The following is an 18,813-nucleotide window of genomic DNA, read 5'->3' as shown; positions in this document are numbered from 1 at the left end:
CCCCAATTGTCGTTACTGCTTATTCTGGTGATAATAGTTATTATTATTATTTTTTATGTATTTTATTTTATTATTAAATGTTTGTGAGTGAACGAGTTTTTTTTTGGGAAACCGAAACATCGCGTGCGCTGAAACTACCTGTTCGTTTCGGAAAAACGCGCCGTTTCGGGATTTGCGCTTACAACCGCTGCGGGCGCCTGAGGGCGCATATAAGTACCCCCGGTCATTTGGGGGAGCCATGGTGCTCTTTGCCTCTTTCATAGAGCTCCATCTAGTCTGCCCTTTCGCCTTGGAGAACTCTTCCTGTTCGCTTCGAGTCGATCCGACCCCTGCATCCTACGCTTTCGCTTTACGTATTTCCTTTCTTTTTGCCTATTTAGTGTTTTCGCTATGCATGTTTAGTGTGCGCGTATTTTTCTTTCTTTTCTTGTTTTCTTGCTTTTCCTAATTTCATCGCCACTTTAGATGGCGCCTTCAGTAGAGAGCTCTTCAAGTGCGTCTTCGTCTTTCGACTCGTCAAGTGGAAGCAGGGAGCTCTTCTGACTCCCTAGTAGAGCGAAATGTTTAGGGCTCCCCTGCTTGCGATGCCGAGAATCACTCACTGGAGAGAGAGGTAGCGGCGAAAAGGAAGATAGCACTAGGTTGACAGGGCGAAAAGGCAACGAACAAAATGATCCAGCCTCATGCCTCTACTTCTGGTCAGTCGGAAGATGTGTCCGTTGCTGTTTCGGAGGAGGTCCCTTCGATACCGCTGCCCAGCAACTACTCTTCTACCTCAGTCGATCGAAGTGCCTCATATGCTAATTCAGGAATACGTGAACAAGGGTTACTTGCGACTGGAGACTGCTAGCACTTTTCGCCCTCCCGGCAATGAGGTTGTGCCGCGACCGAAACCGTATGAAGCGGTGGTATTATGAGATTACTTTGTGGTAGGCTTGGATTTCCCTCTGGAGGGCTTTGTCAGTGAAGTGTTAAGGCGATTTGAAATCCAGCTGCACCAACTGACCCCGAATGCTTTCACTCGCCTGAGTGTTTTCATGATGGCGAATGAAGACGTTGGGTCATGTACCGTTGGCCGACACTTTTATAGGCTTCTAGGAGACCCAACGGCGAAGGTGCGAAGTTTAGGATCCTATTATTGGTGAGAAGTTGCCACTTGAATTCGGGGCCTTCAACTTTGTCCCAAAGAAGACCTTGCGGCACCATCACTATAGTGCCAACCTATCGCAACAAGTGGCCCCAATGGACCAAGTTTTGGTTCTATCATCGTGTTTGCACTGACTCTGAGGTCTAGGAAGCCGAGGCGAATGGATGGGAGCGTGCGTCTCCTGCTTGTCTCTACCCTAGTAGAATGGGAAGGCAACCGGTTACCGATGTTTTCGAAGTCCACTGAAGAAGAGGCCTGCAGCGGGGATGTTTTCGCTTTGACTTCCCGATTCCAAATAAGCCGGGATCTTATCGAGGAGTGGGTTCCTTTGGAGCGAAAACCCCTGCAAACCTATACTCGGTTTTGCTATGTGGTTCAGCGTGTCGACTATCGAGGTTCATCACTTGATATAGAGCTGGCCCGATCACTTCCCTAATGACTAAGGACTTCATTGAGTTTATTGAATGGGAAGTGTGGGGTATAACCCTAGGTACCCACGGCAATGGACATGGGCCACACCATTAGGGGAGGTCTAGCCCATAAGATCAAGGCCTACGGTGCTCGGCTCTAGTCGGTGTGCACCGTAAGACAATCAAAAGATATCTTGGCGATGAAGGAAGATCTGTTCGGATATGATAGATATAGTATTCCTTGTAAATACATACCATATAGCCGAATAGATCTAGATCTAAACCGACCTGTAACCCTACCCTCTAGACTATATAAGGTGGGTAGGGACCCCCCTCGAAGGCATCTCACATTCAATACGATCCACCAGAGACACAGGACGTAGGGTATTACGTCGATCAGACAGCCCTAAACCTATCTAAATCGCTGTCTCTGCGCTTGTGTCACCATCTGGTTTCCTATTACGCGTACCTCCACCAATCATCTACTACCGTGGGTATACCCCTCGGTAGACTGTCGACCATATTTCATCGATAGAAGTGCGCTAGGTGGGGGGTGTGCATGTTGATTCCATGGACCAACTAGATGGTCACTTTCCTGAGCTCCATGGCCTTTCCTGAGCCAGGCCAGATCTTCACGATCAGATCCATGACTTAGATCATCGGGCCCAACGACAATGGGGAGATAGTGGAAGCGGTGTAAGATCACCCTATGTCGATCGTGCCAACACTTGTAAGGACATCTCTGATCCTGACACCCCACCATTGGGTTAGGAGATCCATCAGCAATGATGATCTAATTGCATCTATCGATCGGGTCACTAGACCGCTTAGCGGAATGACAGCTCCTCGTGGGTTCGGTCTTAGATCAATCTAGAGCGAGCGACGAATTTCCCGTACTCCAAGATCACCAAGCCGCTATAGCCGAGCGACCTGCTCGGCCACTTTGTTCAAGGTGGCCAGATTCTAATCTAGTGATCACGGCAACTCCGAAAGGGCGTATCGTTGAACACCGACCACTCCCCCCTCGACGGAGAATAGGTAGAAGCCCTATTCTTTTGGGCTGGTGGGTGCGGGTCCGATCTGTTGGGACGCCGTGCACCATCTTTTCAGTCGACCATGCCAAGCACAGCCACATCAACGACCTCTATCAGATCGACTTCCCTGAGGCCGACCGGTCTACGCGCAATGGTAAACATGGTGCAAATCCGAACAGGTGTTCCAGATGAAACGCTCCACACCATCCAGGGAGGAAAAGTCCTGAGCCGTACTTCGAGGGCTCTGCCAACAGCTGCCCATCTTTCCCTCTAGGTTTTTGGGAGAGACCGGTGTCCAGCCCCATGAGCGTGAAGCCAGGAACACTGATCGCTAACGACGTCGCAATGAAGAAGCAAAAAAATGGCACCCAAGCTGCCAGAGGTGGCCCGTCGCCTCTCGCCCGTAATCTCCAGCAAGAGTTCCTCATGGTGGACAATCAGTGAGTGGAGCAGACGCCGAGCGCCAATCTAGCTATGGCCACCCACGAGTTGGCTAGACTCCCACAAACGCCTGAGATACTCAAGATTCAAGCGTTGCTCAAAGCAGCTCGGGCCTAGGTCAACGACATCTAGAATTGGATGTGGCCACCTATGAATTGGCTAGACAGTGAGTCCATCTCCGATTTCACTACAGGACTCCATCACTGTCAGGAGTTGTGCTCCAAAATTTACCGCTAAGAGGTCCTAGACCATTGGCGAACTCCTCAAGGTTGCAAACTCATACGCAGACTCTAAAGAAGCTGATCCGCCAAAGGGATTGAGGGTTGCATAGCCACAGTCACCATCGACCATAAAACTCCATCGACAATGTAGAGCAGCCACGCGCTAAGTGAAATTTCAATGCTGCCTACTGAAGAACTCCTTGATAGTCCATGATTAATTCACAAGAACAGCAAGCACACCATGCAGCAATGCCATGGCATGGCCAAAGCTTTCCATAATGAGGAGCAGAAATGGCGAACACATAAGGATGACAAGTCAGACTGACGGCAAAGGGGAGGAGCATCCTAAGGATGCATGACCCACTGCCCGCGATGCCAACAAGACCGTCGCCACTATCTCCAGAGGGTATGCCGTCTCCATGAGCAAACACCAGCAGAAGCTCACCGCTTGGCAGGTCATATCGATCACCCAATATGGCATGGTCACCAATCCCAAATATCTAGACTGGTCGGAGTATCCTATCACATTCAGTAGGGCAGACCAATGGGCAGATATCCCATACCCAGGGTGTTTCCCACTCGTTAGATCCCACCATCCGCAACGTGCGGTTCAAGAAGGTCCTCATCGATGGTGGGAGTGCCCTCAATATCCTCTTCGCTGGAGCCCTAACTGAGTTAGGCCTCATAAAGGACGATCTTGTCCCTGTTGAGTCACCATTTTGGGGTATTGTACCTGGCAGAGCGTCCCAACCTTTGGGGCAGATCACCTTGCTAGTCTAGTTTGGCACCGTCGACCACTTCCATACTGAGTACGTGAACTTCTTCGTGCCCCATTATGTCTACATAGTGTTGAAGATCCTAACAGAGCAGGGCATTCTCACCCTGCGCGCCAACGTCTCCATCGCCTATGGCTACGAACGAGAAGGAATCGCCATCGCTGAAGCAATGGACCTCTCAACCAGAATGGAGGTTTGCATCGCCGACTCTAAGAAGATCCCAGTGGAGGAGCAGGCGATCCAAACTCAGGAGCCACCTCGGTCTGCGACTAAATCCAAAGACACAAAGGAGGTTGAGCTTGTGATCGGCGATAGAAGCAGGACGGCCCGGATCGGGGCCCATCTCGACCCCAAATAGGAAGACACGCTCGTCAGCTTCCTCCATAGAAACATCGACTGTGTTTGCATGGAAACCTACTGACATGCCTAACATTCCTCGGGAGCTGATCGAGCACTCCTTAAACTGTCTCGCTGACCGCCAAACCAATCAAGCAAAAGCTACCACGATTCACGCTAAGACAAAAAGGAGGCCATTAGGGCAGAAATAACACGGCTCTTAGCAACCGGTTTTATTAAAAAGGTGTATCACCTAGAGTGGCTCGCCAATCCGGTCCTTGTATGAAAAAAGAATAATGAATAGAGAATGTGCGTTGATTACAGCGATCTCAAAAAGCACTGCCCTAAAGACCCCTTCGGCTTACCTCATTGATGAGGTCATAGATTCAACAACTGGTTGTGAGCTCTTGTGCTTTCTCGATTGCTATTCTGGTTATCACCAGATCTCCTTAAAGGAGGAAGACTAGATCAAGACTTTGTTAATCACACCCTTCGGTGCCTATTGCTACACCACCATGTCCTTTGGGCTAAAGAATGCCGGCGCCACCTACTAGAGGGCTATCCAACGATGCCTCCAAGAGCAAATTGGGAAGAATGTCGAGGCCTACGTCGATGATGTGGTGGTTAAGTCTAAGACTGCCGATAACCTCATCGCTGACCTTGAAGAAACCTTCCAAAACCTAAAGAAATTCCAATGGAAGCTAAATCCCACTAAGTGCTTATTCAGTGTTCCATCTGGCAACGTCGTCAGCCACCATGGCATCGAAGCAAACCCAGAGAAGATAGAAGTGGTTACCAAGATGAAATCATTGACCCGCGTGAAGGATGTCCAGAAGCTAATGGGATGCATGGTGGCTTTAAGTCGTTTCATATCCTGATTGGGCGAAAAGGGTTTGCCGTTCTTCAAGCTTCTCAACGCTTCATAGAAGTTTACCTTGGATGCCTAAAGCCGACAAGGCCTTTGCCGAGCTCAAGCAATTCCTCACAACACCTCCAGTCATGATGGCACCAAAAGCTGGCAAAACCTTATTAATCTACATCGCTGCAACCAACCGTGTCATTAGTACTGCCATCGTCGTTGAACAAGAAGAAGCTGATCACACATATAAAGTTCAATGCCTTGTCTACTTCATTAGCGAAGTCCTGAATGAGTCTAAGGCTCGGTATCCTCAGGTCCAGAAGCTATTGTACTGCTATCCTTATTACGTGCAGGAAGCTCCGCCATTACTTTGAGACATATCAAGTAGCAGTGGTTACTAAGTATCCGCTAGGCGACATCCTCCATAATAAGGAAGCCAATGGCCGCATCATTAAATGGGTGGTAGAGATCGGCATGTACTCCATTGATTTCAGGGGCTAGCCAGACAATAAAGTCTTAAGTGCTCACCAATTTCAGTCGCTGAATGGACCGACATGCAAGCTCCTATCTCAACCGACCGACCCGAGCACTAGGTCATGTACTTCGACAGCTCCCTCAACCTTGATGGTGTGGGGGCAGGTATCTTTTTTATTTCTCCATCAGGGGATCACCTCTGATATGTCCTCTAAATTCATTTTCCATCCTCTAATAATGCCGCTGAGTACGAAGCTTGTCTCCATGGTCTTCGTATTGCCATCGAACTTCGCGTTAAATGCCTCTTGGTATACGGTGACTCTGCACTAGTCATTAATTAGGTCAACAAAGATTGGTCTTGTACCAGTGACAAGATGGGTGCTTATTGCTCGGAAATCAAAAAGTTGGAGGGCAAATTCTACAATATTGAATACCACCATGTCGTGCGAGACCAGAACCAAGCAGTCGACCAGCTATCCAAGCTAGGGTCGACCAGAGCCAAGGTCCTAGCTGGTGTCTTCGTCCAGGATCTTCAAACTCCATCATGAAGCAGGAGCAAGCAGTTCACGAATCTTCCCCTACTGAGCAATTGGTCCTGGTAATTCCTACGTTGAGTAGTGATTGGCGAGAGCCTTTTATCAAGTACTTGACCACTACAGACGTACTGGTTGACAAGATCGAGATGGAACACCTAATTCGCTGCAGCAAGCATTATGTGCTAGTCGATGGCAAGCTAATGCGAAAGAATGCAAAGGACGAATTGTTTCAGAAGTGCATCTCTCAGGAAGGAGTGGCATTACTTCAAGAAATCCATGCTAGATCCTACGGTAATCATGCAACCTCTAGAAGTCTAGTCGGCAAAGCCTTTCGAGTAGGTTTCTACTGGCCTTCAGCAGTAGTAGACACCAAAACACTCGTCCGACAGTGTGAGGGTTGCCAATTTTTCGCAAAGCAAATCCACGTTCCAGCTCAGTCTCTGCAGATGATTCCTGCCTCCTGGCCATTCGCATGCTAGGGATTGGACATGATCGGGCCATTCAAGAATGCCCTAGGAGGATTTCGATGGGTTTATGTTGCTATTGACAAATTCTCCAAGTGGATTGACTAAAAACCGCTCGTCTAGTCTATAGCAAAGAAAGTAGCGGAACTACTCAATGATATCATCCATAGGTTTGGGCTGCCGAACAGTATCATCATCGACCTTGGTTCTACATTTACTGGCAGCGACTTCTGGGATTTCTACGAGGATCGGTGCATATGTGTTAAGTTTGTATCGGTCGTGCATCCTAGGGCTAATGGCCAGGTTGAGCGAGCAAACGGCTTGATTATAGATGCCCTAAAAAAGAGGTTATATAAGATGGACTAGAAACACCCTAATAAATGGCTTAAAGAATTGCCAGTTATGGTCTGGGGACTAAGGACCCAACCCAGTCACAACACTGGAGTCTCCCCCTATTTCTTGGTGTTCGGATCAAAGGCCATGTTACCCGCCGATGTCGCTTTCCGAGCACCAAGGATAGGGAACTATGATGAAGAGAATAACGATTAGGCATGACAAGATGATGTCGACTGACTTGAGGAAGAATGCTTGGTCACATGTGTTCGGACGGCCAAGTACTTGGACAGTCTGCGTAAATACTTCAACCGCAATATCCAGGAGCGATCCTTCGTGGTCGGCGACATGGTACTCCGCAGGAGACAGAAGGCCAACGGGATGCACAAGCTATCCTCACCTTGGGAGGGTCCATACATCATCAAGGCTGTGACTCGACCAGGGTCATATAGGCTCTGTGATCAAGACGGCGTTGACATCCCTAATTCCTAGCACATCAAACACCTTAGGCGTTTCTATCCTTGAGACATTCTATAAAAGATTTGTACTTTTTTACGTATATATGCATTTCAATAATGATTTTATCCATGATGTTTTCTCTAGTTTCTTTCCATAATTTCTCTCAAAATACTTATTTCTCCATGCTAAACATTTTTGAGACAACGCATTCTATCGCCATTCGATTCGACGACCAACCACGTTCTCATTTGCGTTGCCCAGAAGCAGCCCTGTCCTCGACCTAGCATCTAAACATGCATGAGCAGTAGCGCTCTACGTTATGGGCAGTCAGCAGCGGCTCCTCAGTGATGCCTATATACCTAAACGTGCACGAGCAGTAGCGCTCTGTGTCATGGGTGGTCGGTAGTGGCTCATTGGTGATGCCTATATACCTAAGCGTGCACAAGAATCTTGGGATAGAATGCCCCCCCACATCTCATCGGTTTACCTCTCCATGTTCTCCACATTTTGCCATGGTATAGTGCTATGCGCCCTCCATGTTCTCTAAATTTCGCCACGTTCTCCAAATTTCACCATGGTATAGTGCTACGCACTCTCCATGTTCTCCAAATTTCTCCATGTTCTCCAAATTTCACCATGGTATAGTGCTAAGCACTCTCCATGTTCTCCAAATTTCGCCACGGTATAGTGCTAAGCATTCTCCATGTTCTCCAAATTTTGCCACGGTATAGTGCTAAGCACTCTCTAATTTTGCCTTGATATAGTGCTAAGCACTCTCCATTTTTCTCCATTTTTAAGTGCTCAATGCTCTCCAATTTCGCCCTGATATAGTGCTAAGCACTCTCCAATTTCTCCATGGTATAGTGCTAAGCACTCTCCATTTTCTCTATGGTATAGTGCTAAGCACTCTCCATTTCCTCCACGGTTTAAGTGCTAAGCACTCTCCAATTTTCTCCAATGGTAAAGTGCTAAGCACTCTCCATTTTTTCTCCATTTTTAAGTGCTCAGCACTCTCCAAATTTTACTCCAATGTCCAGTGCTAAGCATGGGGATTTCGTCCTTTTCACTTGTTTCTTTGATCCTACTACAAGATGTTGCTCTATCTTATAGTAGGATCGGGGACTAAGTGTGTACACTTTACTTAGCAGTGAGTGTACTATTTTTTCTCTTACTGGTCTTTAGCTAAGCTAGGGGTTGGCTATGTGCTCGGCTAACCTGGGACTCAGTTATTCTGATTAACTGATCATTGTACTTCTTTGATCCTGACACCAGGTGCATTCTTCACCTACTGTTAGGCTCGGGGACTATAATGTATACATTGCACCTGGAGGTTCTTGTATCAAATTTAACAGTTGGCTAAGTTCCCATTTTCTTTCTTAGTCATTGATATTCTTTGATCCTGACACCAGGTGTCTTCTTCACCTACTATCAAGCTCGGGGACTATAATGTATACATTGTACCTTGCGTCGCATGTATCAATACTAACATCCTCTTTGACTAAGTCATGGATGATGATCATCTAACTTCGCCAACGAAGCCTAAGTGTGTACACTTCACCTAAGGTGGAGAATTTTTTCAATTTTAAACTTGAGCTCCTTATATCCTTTTGGCAAGCCTTACTTGAGTATGTTCAAGTCCTATTGAGCAGTTAAACTAGTCAGCACTTCATTTTATTGATCGGATTACCAGTCAAACTAGTCGGCACTTTATTTTGTTCATTGGATTACCAGTTAAACTGGTCGGATTGCCAGATTAACTGTCTGACTCCAAGTTAAACTGCTTGAACCTGCTCAAGATGGCATTGCTCGGCAGATACAAGGTGATCAGGGACTAGCTGTGGGGGGTATAACCCTAGGTACCCACAGCAATGGAATGGGCCGCACCACCAGGGGAGGTCCAGCCCATAAAATCAAGGCCTATGGTGCTCGGCTCTGGTCAGCGTGCAGCATAAGGCAATCAGAAGATATCTTGGCGATGAAGGAAGATCTGTTCGGATATGATAGATATCGTATTCCTTGTAAATACTTATCATATAGCCGAATAGATCTAGACCTAAACCGACCTGTAACCCTACCCTCCAGACTATATAAGGTGGGTAGGGACCCCCCCTCGAAGGCATCTCACATTCAATATGATCCATCAAAGACACAGGACGTAGGGTATTATGCCGATCAGATGGCCTGAACCTGTCTAAATCGCTGTCTCTACGCTTGTGTCATGTCACACCCAATTTTAAGGATAAAATTGAATGCACTAAACTCGTGTGTGCCCAGGAATCAATCACACACACAAGCTGACAAATTACAATAGTATCATCACAGTGTCTCATACATCACAGCGGAATAATAAAATAGAATGAACTCTCGTGGCCGTCATCACAGGGAAGGTCAACTGGTTGACCACAAGCCTAATAATCCTCCGGGAAATCCTCATACCCGTTGTCATCTGTTACCCATCCGGGATTTTTATCCAAGTAAAGAAAATAAACAAGTGTAAGTACATTCCGTACTTAGCAAGCTAACATGGGGTTATGAAGCTCAAAAAGGATAGACTCTGGTTTGCTGCAGTTAGCATTTTTAATTGGTCAAACTTTTAGTCTCAAGTATTATCAAGATATGCTTAAGCTCCCATTTAATTTCCATAAGAACATATATCAAGGTCAGGTTTACCATATTTCATCATAGAACAACTTAAAATGATCATCAACAATTAACCAGTTATTCTGTGAGTTTTCCGGGCCGCTCGTAACCGTGAGCACGGCTGTTATAACAGTTTGTTACCCTCTGCAGAGGTGGTGCACATTCACCGCGAGTTGTGATCCCCATATGCCCGGGTTAATTACTCCCATGTCACTACCAAGGTGAGCGGGCAGGGTACACTATGAAGCCATTTCATAGGTTTCCCTAACAAGTTAGGGCCGCTAGGTTTCCTTGGCAGGCAGATGTAGGGACCCCCCTTTCCTATGGCACAAATCCATCGCGGCTATACTCATAGGAACAGAGGCAGCCCTATACCCAAAGTGGCAAGCCCCATTTGCGCCAAAAAGGTAACCTCTAACTAGTTAGGAAAGATCCTATTACTGAGCTAAAGTCAGAGCCATATGACTCTCCCGGTTGCACTGTCAGTCCCAGCTTTTGCCGACAGATAAGTCCTTATGGAGGGCCGGGAGCAACATGAACAAAGGTCATTTGCACTTTCGCCCTATGGAACAGTTATTATAATTCAGGTTACTCTCTTTGTTCCATAGTATCATTCATCAATATGTTTATCAAGTTTAGTTAGAGCACTAGCAATCTACCCATATGCATTTAACCCATAGGAGACAAGAAACAGGATAACAATCACTAGGATGTCCTTACGGGTATCAAATTTAGACACATGCAAATGAGTAATTGCTTAAAGTGAAATAGGACATCAAGGAAGGCCCATGTTATACTTGCCTTGGTTCACAAACTCGTGTTGGTCCTGCTGGTCGTCGAAGAGTTCTTGGTCTCCAACATTTTCCTCACCGTCTGAACGCGACCAACACGGCAACATACAACATTCCAAAAGCATTCATGCAAAGCAAACATTCCTATCATTAGAATAGTACACCAACAGTATTGAAATCAAGATAAAATGTTTGTAAAACTTATCTACGTTTCGCTACAATCACGTCAACGCGAAGTTCACGAAAAACGGAGCTAAAATGCAAAAGTTATGATTAAAACGGGTTTTCCTATAGCCCTATATTTAATTAATTCAAATCATGAAATTAAAAAGTTCCAAACTTGTCTATCAGTAGCGTCATCATGTAGCTTATGAAATTACGAAGCTAACGCGAATTGAATGGATCAATTCGGAGTTAAAACGACAATTATATAAGCGAAACAGTTCGAATGGCTTTTCTGTAAATACTGAAAGCGTATTTTTGACTTAAACAGTGAAGTTTGCGCTTTCTAAACGGGATTGCGCAATCGGGGAAATATGCTAAGGACGGCGGGTTAGGACTTAGAAAAGTCCAGGGGCTCTTTAGCAAATTTACCCGCGAAGGGGTATCTTCTATTTCAGGCTGTAGATCTCGCGATGGATGGTTCGGATCGGCCTGGGGGGTTTCGGCCGGCCGGAACAGGGTCGGCGGCGAGGCTAGCCATGGCCGGCGGCAAAGAACACGCCGGCGAGCTCAGAAAGGGGGCTAGGGTCCGCCAAACGGGGAACCGAGGGCACCCGAGAGCTCAGGGGAAGAAGGGGGGTCGCGCACGGGTCGAGAAGACGGCCGGAGAGGAAGGCCGGGGCGCGGGCGCCATGGCCGACGGCATGGAGCTCGCGGACGCTTGCGGAAAAGGGCGCTAAAAGCCACGAAATGCGAAATGAAACGCATGGGGAGAGAGAGGAGGCCACGGCGAGCTCACCACGGGCGAAAATTGGAGGCGGAGACGGCTTGGAGACAACGGCGACGCGGACGGCGAGGACGGTGGTCGGCGGGGCTCCTCCGTGTGGCAGTTGCGGCCGGGACGAGGCGAAAATGGAGCGGGGCAGCAGGGAGCGCGCGAGGGGGGGCTCGGCTGCCTTTTAACGAGGCCGAGGGGCACGAGGGGGGGCGCTCCCACGACGCCAGGGCGCTGAACGGCGGTTCCACCTTGACCGGGAGCGGGCGTGGGACGCGGGAGGTTGGGGGCGGCACCGACAGGTGGGGCCCGGGCATCAGCGGCTGGGCGTGGGGCGAAGGCTGTTGCTGGGCCACGCGTAGCTGGGCCGGCGGTTGCCTGGTGCGGGCGCAGGAGCAGCTGCTGGGCTGGGCGCGGCTAGGCCGACGCGGAGCGCGCGGCAGGGCTGCTGGCGCGAAGCTGGGCCGAGCGGGAAAAGGGTGGGCTGGGGCGCTGGCTGCGGTGCTGGGCCGCGGGAAAAGAAATGGCCATGGGCCGAATGAGAGGAAGGGGAGGAATGGAAGGAAATTCCCTTTTTCATTTTATAAATAAAATTTTCAAACTCATTTTCAAAAGGTTTTTAGAATCTTTTAGCATTTGAATAAAACACCCGTCACAGAAATAAATATGCAATAGCATGAATGCATCAACATGTTTCTATTCTTGCATTTTCTTTTAATTTTATAAAAGAAATATTGCTTCCTAATTTGAATTGCACATAAAATTGCATATTTAAATCAAATTTACTATTTTAAAAAAGAATTCAAATTTTTGGGTGTTACAATTCTACCCCCCTTAAGGTGAATCTCGTCCTCGAGATTCGGGTGATTGCTTACTCAAACAGTTGGGGATAAGTCTTTCTCAGATCCTCTTCTCTTTTCCAAGTAGCCTCATCCTCTGTATAACGATTCCACTGCACCTTGCACATCTTTACTGTTCGGCTTCTCGTAACTCTTTCGGCAGTTTCCAAGATCTTTATCGGATACTCCTCATAAGTAAGATCTTCCTTGACAACAAGTTCTTCCAAAGGAATTTGTTCTTCTGGTACCCTCAGACACTTTTTCAACTGGGAAACATGGAACACGTCGTGCACACCGGACAAGCTCTCAGGCAGTTCCAACTGATAGGCTACTTCTCCACGTCTCTCTAGGATCTTAAAAGGTCCAATATACCTCGGTGCTAACTTTCCCTTCATATTGAATCTTCTCACACTTCTCATTGGTGACACTTTCAAGTACACATAATCACCAATCTCGAAAGTCAGCTCTCTTCTGCGGGTATCAGCGTAACTCTTCTGTCGAGACTGAGCTACTCTCAAATTGTCTCTAATCATTCTCACTTGTTCTTCCACGTCTCTAAGGACATTGGGTCCAAACACTTGAGTTTCACCAGTCTGATTCCAGAACAAAGGCGTTCTACATTTACGCCCATACAGCGCCTCAAAAGGTGCCATCTTGAGACTCTTCTGATGACTGTTGTTGTACGAGAACTCCGCGTATGGCAGACTCTTATCCCAACTATCACCATACTGAAGTGCACAAGCTCTCAACATATCTTCCAAAATCTGGTTGGTCCTTTCAGTCTGTCCATCAGTTTGCGAGTGATAAGCAGAACTGAAATTCAACTTTGTTCCCAAAGATCTATGTACTTTATGCCAGAATTGCGATGTAAATTGGGTGCCTCTATCCAACACAATCTTCTTGGGAACACCATGTAAGCACACTATTCGTTCCATGTATAACTCTGCTAATCTTGCACCATTATAAGTAGTCTTGACTGGTAAAAAGTGAGCGACCTTGGTGAGTCGATCCACTATTACCCAAATTGAATCATAACCTCTTTGAGTGCGGGGTAATCCTACAATAAAATCCATGCCAACTTCTTCCCATTTCCATTCAGGGATCTTCATTGGTTGTAGTAACCCTACAGGTCTTTGATGCTCAGCTTTCACTCTTTGGCAAGTGTCACACAAAGCCACATATTCTGCCACATCTCTCTTCAAACCATACCACCAATACTTTTCTTTGAGATCCAAGTACATCTTGGTACTTCTGGGATGTATAGAATAAGCAGACTCATGGGCCTCTTGCAGAATTGCATCACGGATAGCTTTCACTTCCGGTACACATATCCTTTTCCCGAACCAAAGAGTTCCATTCTCATCCATTCTGAATCCGGGTGCCTTTCCAAGCACTACATTCTCTGCTATCTCTTTAAGTTTTTCATCCTCCAATTGACCTTTGCGTATCTCCTGCTCCAGTGTAGGCTCTATTACCAATTCCATTGCATTAGTGACCAGGCTCAAGTTGAGATACTCCATTTCAGCACACAACTCTGCTGACATAGATGTTGTCTGAATTCCATTTGCATAGCTCTTTCTGCTAAGTGCATCAGCTACGACGTTTGCCTTTCCCGGGTGATAATGCACTTCCAAATCATAGTCTTTGATCAATTCCAACCAACGACGTTGTCTTAAATTCAGATCTGATTGGGTGAAGATATACTTCAAACTCTTATGATCAGTATAGATATCACTCTTATGTCCAATTAGATAATGTCTCCAGATCTTCAAAGCATGAACCACAGCTGCCAATTCCAAGTCATGAGTAGGATAATTCAACTCATGCTTCCTTAGTTGTCTGGATGCATATGCAACCACTCTTCCTTCTTACATAAGCACACATCCAAGACCCAAACGGGATGCATCACAATATATAGAGAAGTTCTTGTTTAAATCGGGCAAAATTAATACTGGAGCTGTAGTCAATCTCTTCTTTAGCTCTTCAAAGTTTGACTGGTATTTATCCGACCATACATACTTAGCATTCTTTTCCAACAAAGCTGTCATAGGCTTGGCTAGCTTGGAAAAGCCTTCAATGAACCTTCGGTAATAACCAGCCAATCCCAAAAAGCTACAAATTTCACTTACTGTAGTTGGTGGTTTCCAATTCAGTACATCTTGCACTTTGCCTGGATCCACTGCTATTCCACCATTGGAGACAACATGACCCAGAAAAGAGACTTCCTTTAACCAAAACTCACACTTGCTCCGCTTAGCGTATAACTTATGTTCTCTAAGCTTTTGCAAGACCATCCTTATGTGTTCCGCATGTTCTTCTTCAGTCTTGGAGAATATTAGTATGTCATCTATAAATACTACCACAAATTTATCCAGAAACTCCATGAACACCTTATTCATCAAATACATGAAGTATGCAGGTGCATTGGTCAATCCAAAAGACATAACGGTGTACTCATATAATCCATACCGTGTAGTGAATGCTGTCTTAGGTATATCCGAGTTCCGAATCTTAAGCTGATGATAACCAGATCGGAGATCAATCTTGGAGAACACATGAGCTCCTCTCAACTGATCAAACAAATCATCTATCCTAGGCAAAGGGTATTTATTCTTGATGGTAACCTCATTAAGTGAGCGGTAATCCACACACATCCATTGACTACCATCCTTCTTATCCACAAAGATCACAGGTGCCCCCCAGGGGGAAGAACTGGGGCGTATGAAACCTTTTTCTTGCAACTCTTTTAGTTGTTTCTTAAGCTCTTCTAATTTATTAACTCCCATTCTATATGGACGTTTAGCTATTGGTGCAGTTCCAGGTAATAATTCAATAATGAATTCAATGTCTCGGCCAGGTAGCATACCTGGCAAGTCATCGGGGAAGACATCCGGGAATTCCTCCATGACACGATCTTGTTCATTGATTTCACCATCTAGCCGATTCACTGTGGCTGTAGGCTGAGCTTGCACTACTACTTCTACACAGATTCTATCCCCATTGAGTGATGTCACAACCACAGATTTCTCCTGACACTGTATCACTGCCCGGTGTTGTTTCATCCAATCCATTCCCAGGATAAGGTCAATTCCTGCTGTTCTCAACACAATAGGCTTCACCTTGAAGTCTACCCCCCTTAAGGAAATGCTAGTTGAGGGGCTCCAATAAGAAGCGGGCATACTACCTCCTGGGGAATTCACTAGTATTGGGGTTTTCATGGCACACAAAGGTATGCTATGCATTCTAACAAAAGCTTGGGAGATAAAAGAATGCGAAGCACCAGAATCAAAAAGTACGGTAGCAGAAATAGAGTTGACACTGAACGTACCCAACATGACCTCAGGCGTCTCCTGAGCTGCATCAGATGACACATAGTTCACCTTCGCTGTGAGAGGTGGTCGGGCGTTGAACTTCTGATTGTTGGCCTGGTTCTGAGGTGCTTGCTGGTTCTGCTTCTTAGGACACTGATGAGCATAGTGCCCTACTTCTCCACATCGGTAACAGGCATTGGGATTGTTGGGTGCGCCACTCTTCACAGGAGCATTGTTAGGCACTCCCTGGCGTGTTGTAGGATTGCTAGTCTGTTGCGGGGGATGCTGATTTCCAAACTGTTGCTGATACTGAGGGCGTTGTTGGAACTGGTTCCGCTGAGGATACTGACCACGGTTTCCCTAATGAGTTGGTCCTTGATTCCTCTGCTGGAAACCTTGCTGGGGATAAGCACGCAGGCGAGTGTTGCTTCTAGAAGCTTGCCCTTGGAGCCTTCTCTTCTTAGCTTCCATCTCCTTGCGCTTATCATCAATCACGATTGCGCGATTCACCAAAGACTGGAAGTTAGGATAAGTATTAGACATCAGCTGGAGCTGCAGTCCATCATAGAGTCCCTTGAGGAAACGACGTTGCTTATCCTTGTCATCTGCCACATCATTAGGAGCGTAGCGAGATAGTTGTGCGAACTTGTCCCGATATTCCACCACAGTCATTGATCCTTGCTTGAGATATCTGAATTCTTCCTGCTTTAGTTCCACTAGTCCATCAGGAATATGGTATGATCGGAAGCTGTCCTTAAATTCCTGCCAAGTGATATCAGGAGCATTGTTGGGACGTCCAAACTGGAATGATTCCCACCAATCCTGAGCAGCTCCTTGGAGTTGCCCGGAAGCATACAACACTTTCTCCAGGTCGTTGCATTGTGCTATGTTCAGTTGTTTCTCCACAGCACGCAACCAATCATCGGCCTCCATAGGGTCTGTGGCATGTGTGAACACCGATGGATGACCTTTCATAAACTCTCCACGCTTATCTCTAACCTGGACAGGCGGTGGACCTCTTGTAGGTTCAATGTCCAAGCGCTGCATCATAGCTTGCATCAGCTGCGCTTGCATTCCCAAAATCTGCTCCATGGTCACAGGTGGTGGTGGTGGATTCATAAGAGCATCACGCCCACGACCACGGCCTCTGCCTCTTCCTCCTCTTGTGGCCATCTGTTTTCCAACAAATGTGCAAAATTTAGAGATTTTTCCAATTATAGAAAGCTTACAAGAGACAAGAAACAATGCTGAAAATTTTCTGGGCAAGATTCAATTTCAGCAGTTCAGTAAAACTGTTATAACTCGAGTTTTAGAGATCCAACAGAGGTGATCCAAGATTCGTTAGAAAGCTTAGGACATCAGCTACAACTTTCATTTAGACCACTTTTACAGATTCGAACTCGCACATAGTCAAAAATAGAGCTAAACCGAAACTGTTCAGAGTTCCAGACAGCACAGGAACATCAACTTGTACCAGCTAGATCTCCCAAACCTGAATAGCTATTGATGTGATTCCAAAGACACTAGAGAGATACAGTGGTCTAGTTATCTCCACAAAAATTTCAGAATTTTATCATCCCAGATTTCGAGTTACCAGATAAAGAACACAGGCTGCTCCAGAAATCAGCACAGCAGAGATAAGATAAAATGATACTTCAGCATTAAGATTTCATTCTAAATTTAAAGTTCCAATCTAAGGAAGTTGTGGACATGCCCACAAACTTCCAGCAATCAAGCAAAATACCAACTCAACCTAGTTCACAAATCAAACATCTAATCAACCAAGTTCACAAGACCAACAAGACTAAATAAGGACACGAACTAACAACGTGATAATCTAGATCAAGGCACCTAACACCTATGGAGCGGTGTCAATCATGGTGAAGGAACGGCGCTTCTTCTTGTAGATGGAAGGTTGTCCCAGCTGTGCTCGAAGTTCATCCACTTGTTTCTGAAGACGCCTCTGCGCCCTCTGAGATGCACGCAGTTCTCCTTTGACCTCATCATCCACTCCCTGCATAGCGTGGACATGCTGCACCGTTGCCTCCAAAGTGGGGTCATTCTCTGGTGGAGCCAAAACCTACCAAACACCCTCATGATCATTTCGAGGAAGGAACCTGAAGCGATCCTCCCTCATGGCCTCGAAGCGACGACCATGGTAGTGGATGTAGGCATTCTGTGCTGCATCCTCCATGCCATCCAAGGCATGGGCTCTCCACCTCATGTCCATTGATGATATCATTCCATGTGGTGACCACCAGCTCTACCTTCCAGAAGGTAGCCTCCAGTGGGTGCTTGTACTCGGCGCAGTGGTAGCTGATGGAGGCGTGCAAGTCGGGGAAGTAGTCGTCCAGTACGTGGGTGAGGAGGGTGTGGTAGTAGGCTGTCTCTGGAGCTGGCTTGAAGTAGTACTTGCACTTCCAGCCCATCTCATCGTCCTCCATGGGGGCAGCTGGGGCGGGTGCAGGTGTAGGGGAAGTAGCCGTCGACTCCTCAGGTGTAGCGACCATAGGGTAGACGGGCACAGCGACTGGTGTAGGAGTAGGTGTAGGTGTCAGTGTAGCCATCTCCACGTCGTCGGAGATGATCACAATCTCCCTCTCTGTCGGTGAGGCACGCGGGGTGAACATGGCACGATAGCCGGCGGTGCTGAGTCGAGCAGTCTTCGGATTATGAGACATCTATAGATTTAAAGTGAGATGAAATTAGAATCAATAATTTTAAATAATAGATTAAGGTATGAAAAGCATAAACGTTTTAACAAAATAACAAGGATAAGTCAGTAAGCAAGAAACCAGAGGAGCA

Source organism: Miscanthus floridulus, chromosome 14 (assembly GCF_019320115.1).
Source record: "Miscanthus floridulus cultivar M001 chromosome 14, ASM1932011v1, whole genome shotgun sequence".
Classification (NCBI taxonomy): domain Eukaryota; kingdom Viridiplantae; phylum Streptophyta; class Magnoliopsida; order Poales; family Poaceae; genus Miscanthus; species Miscanthus floridulus.
The sequence above is the reverse complement of the archived record's forward strand: the minus strand, read 5'-3'. Positions refer to the sequence as shown.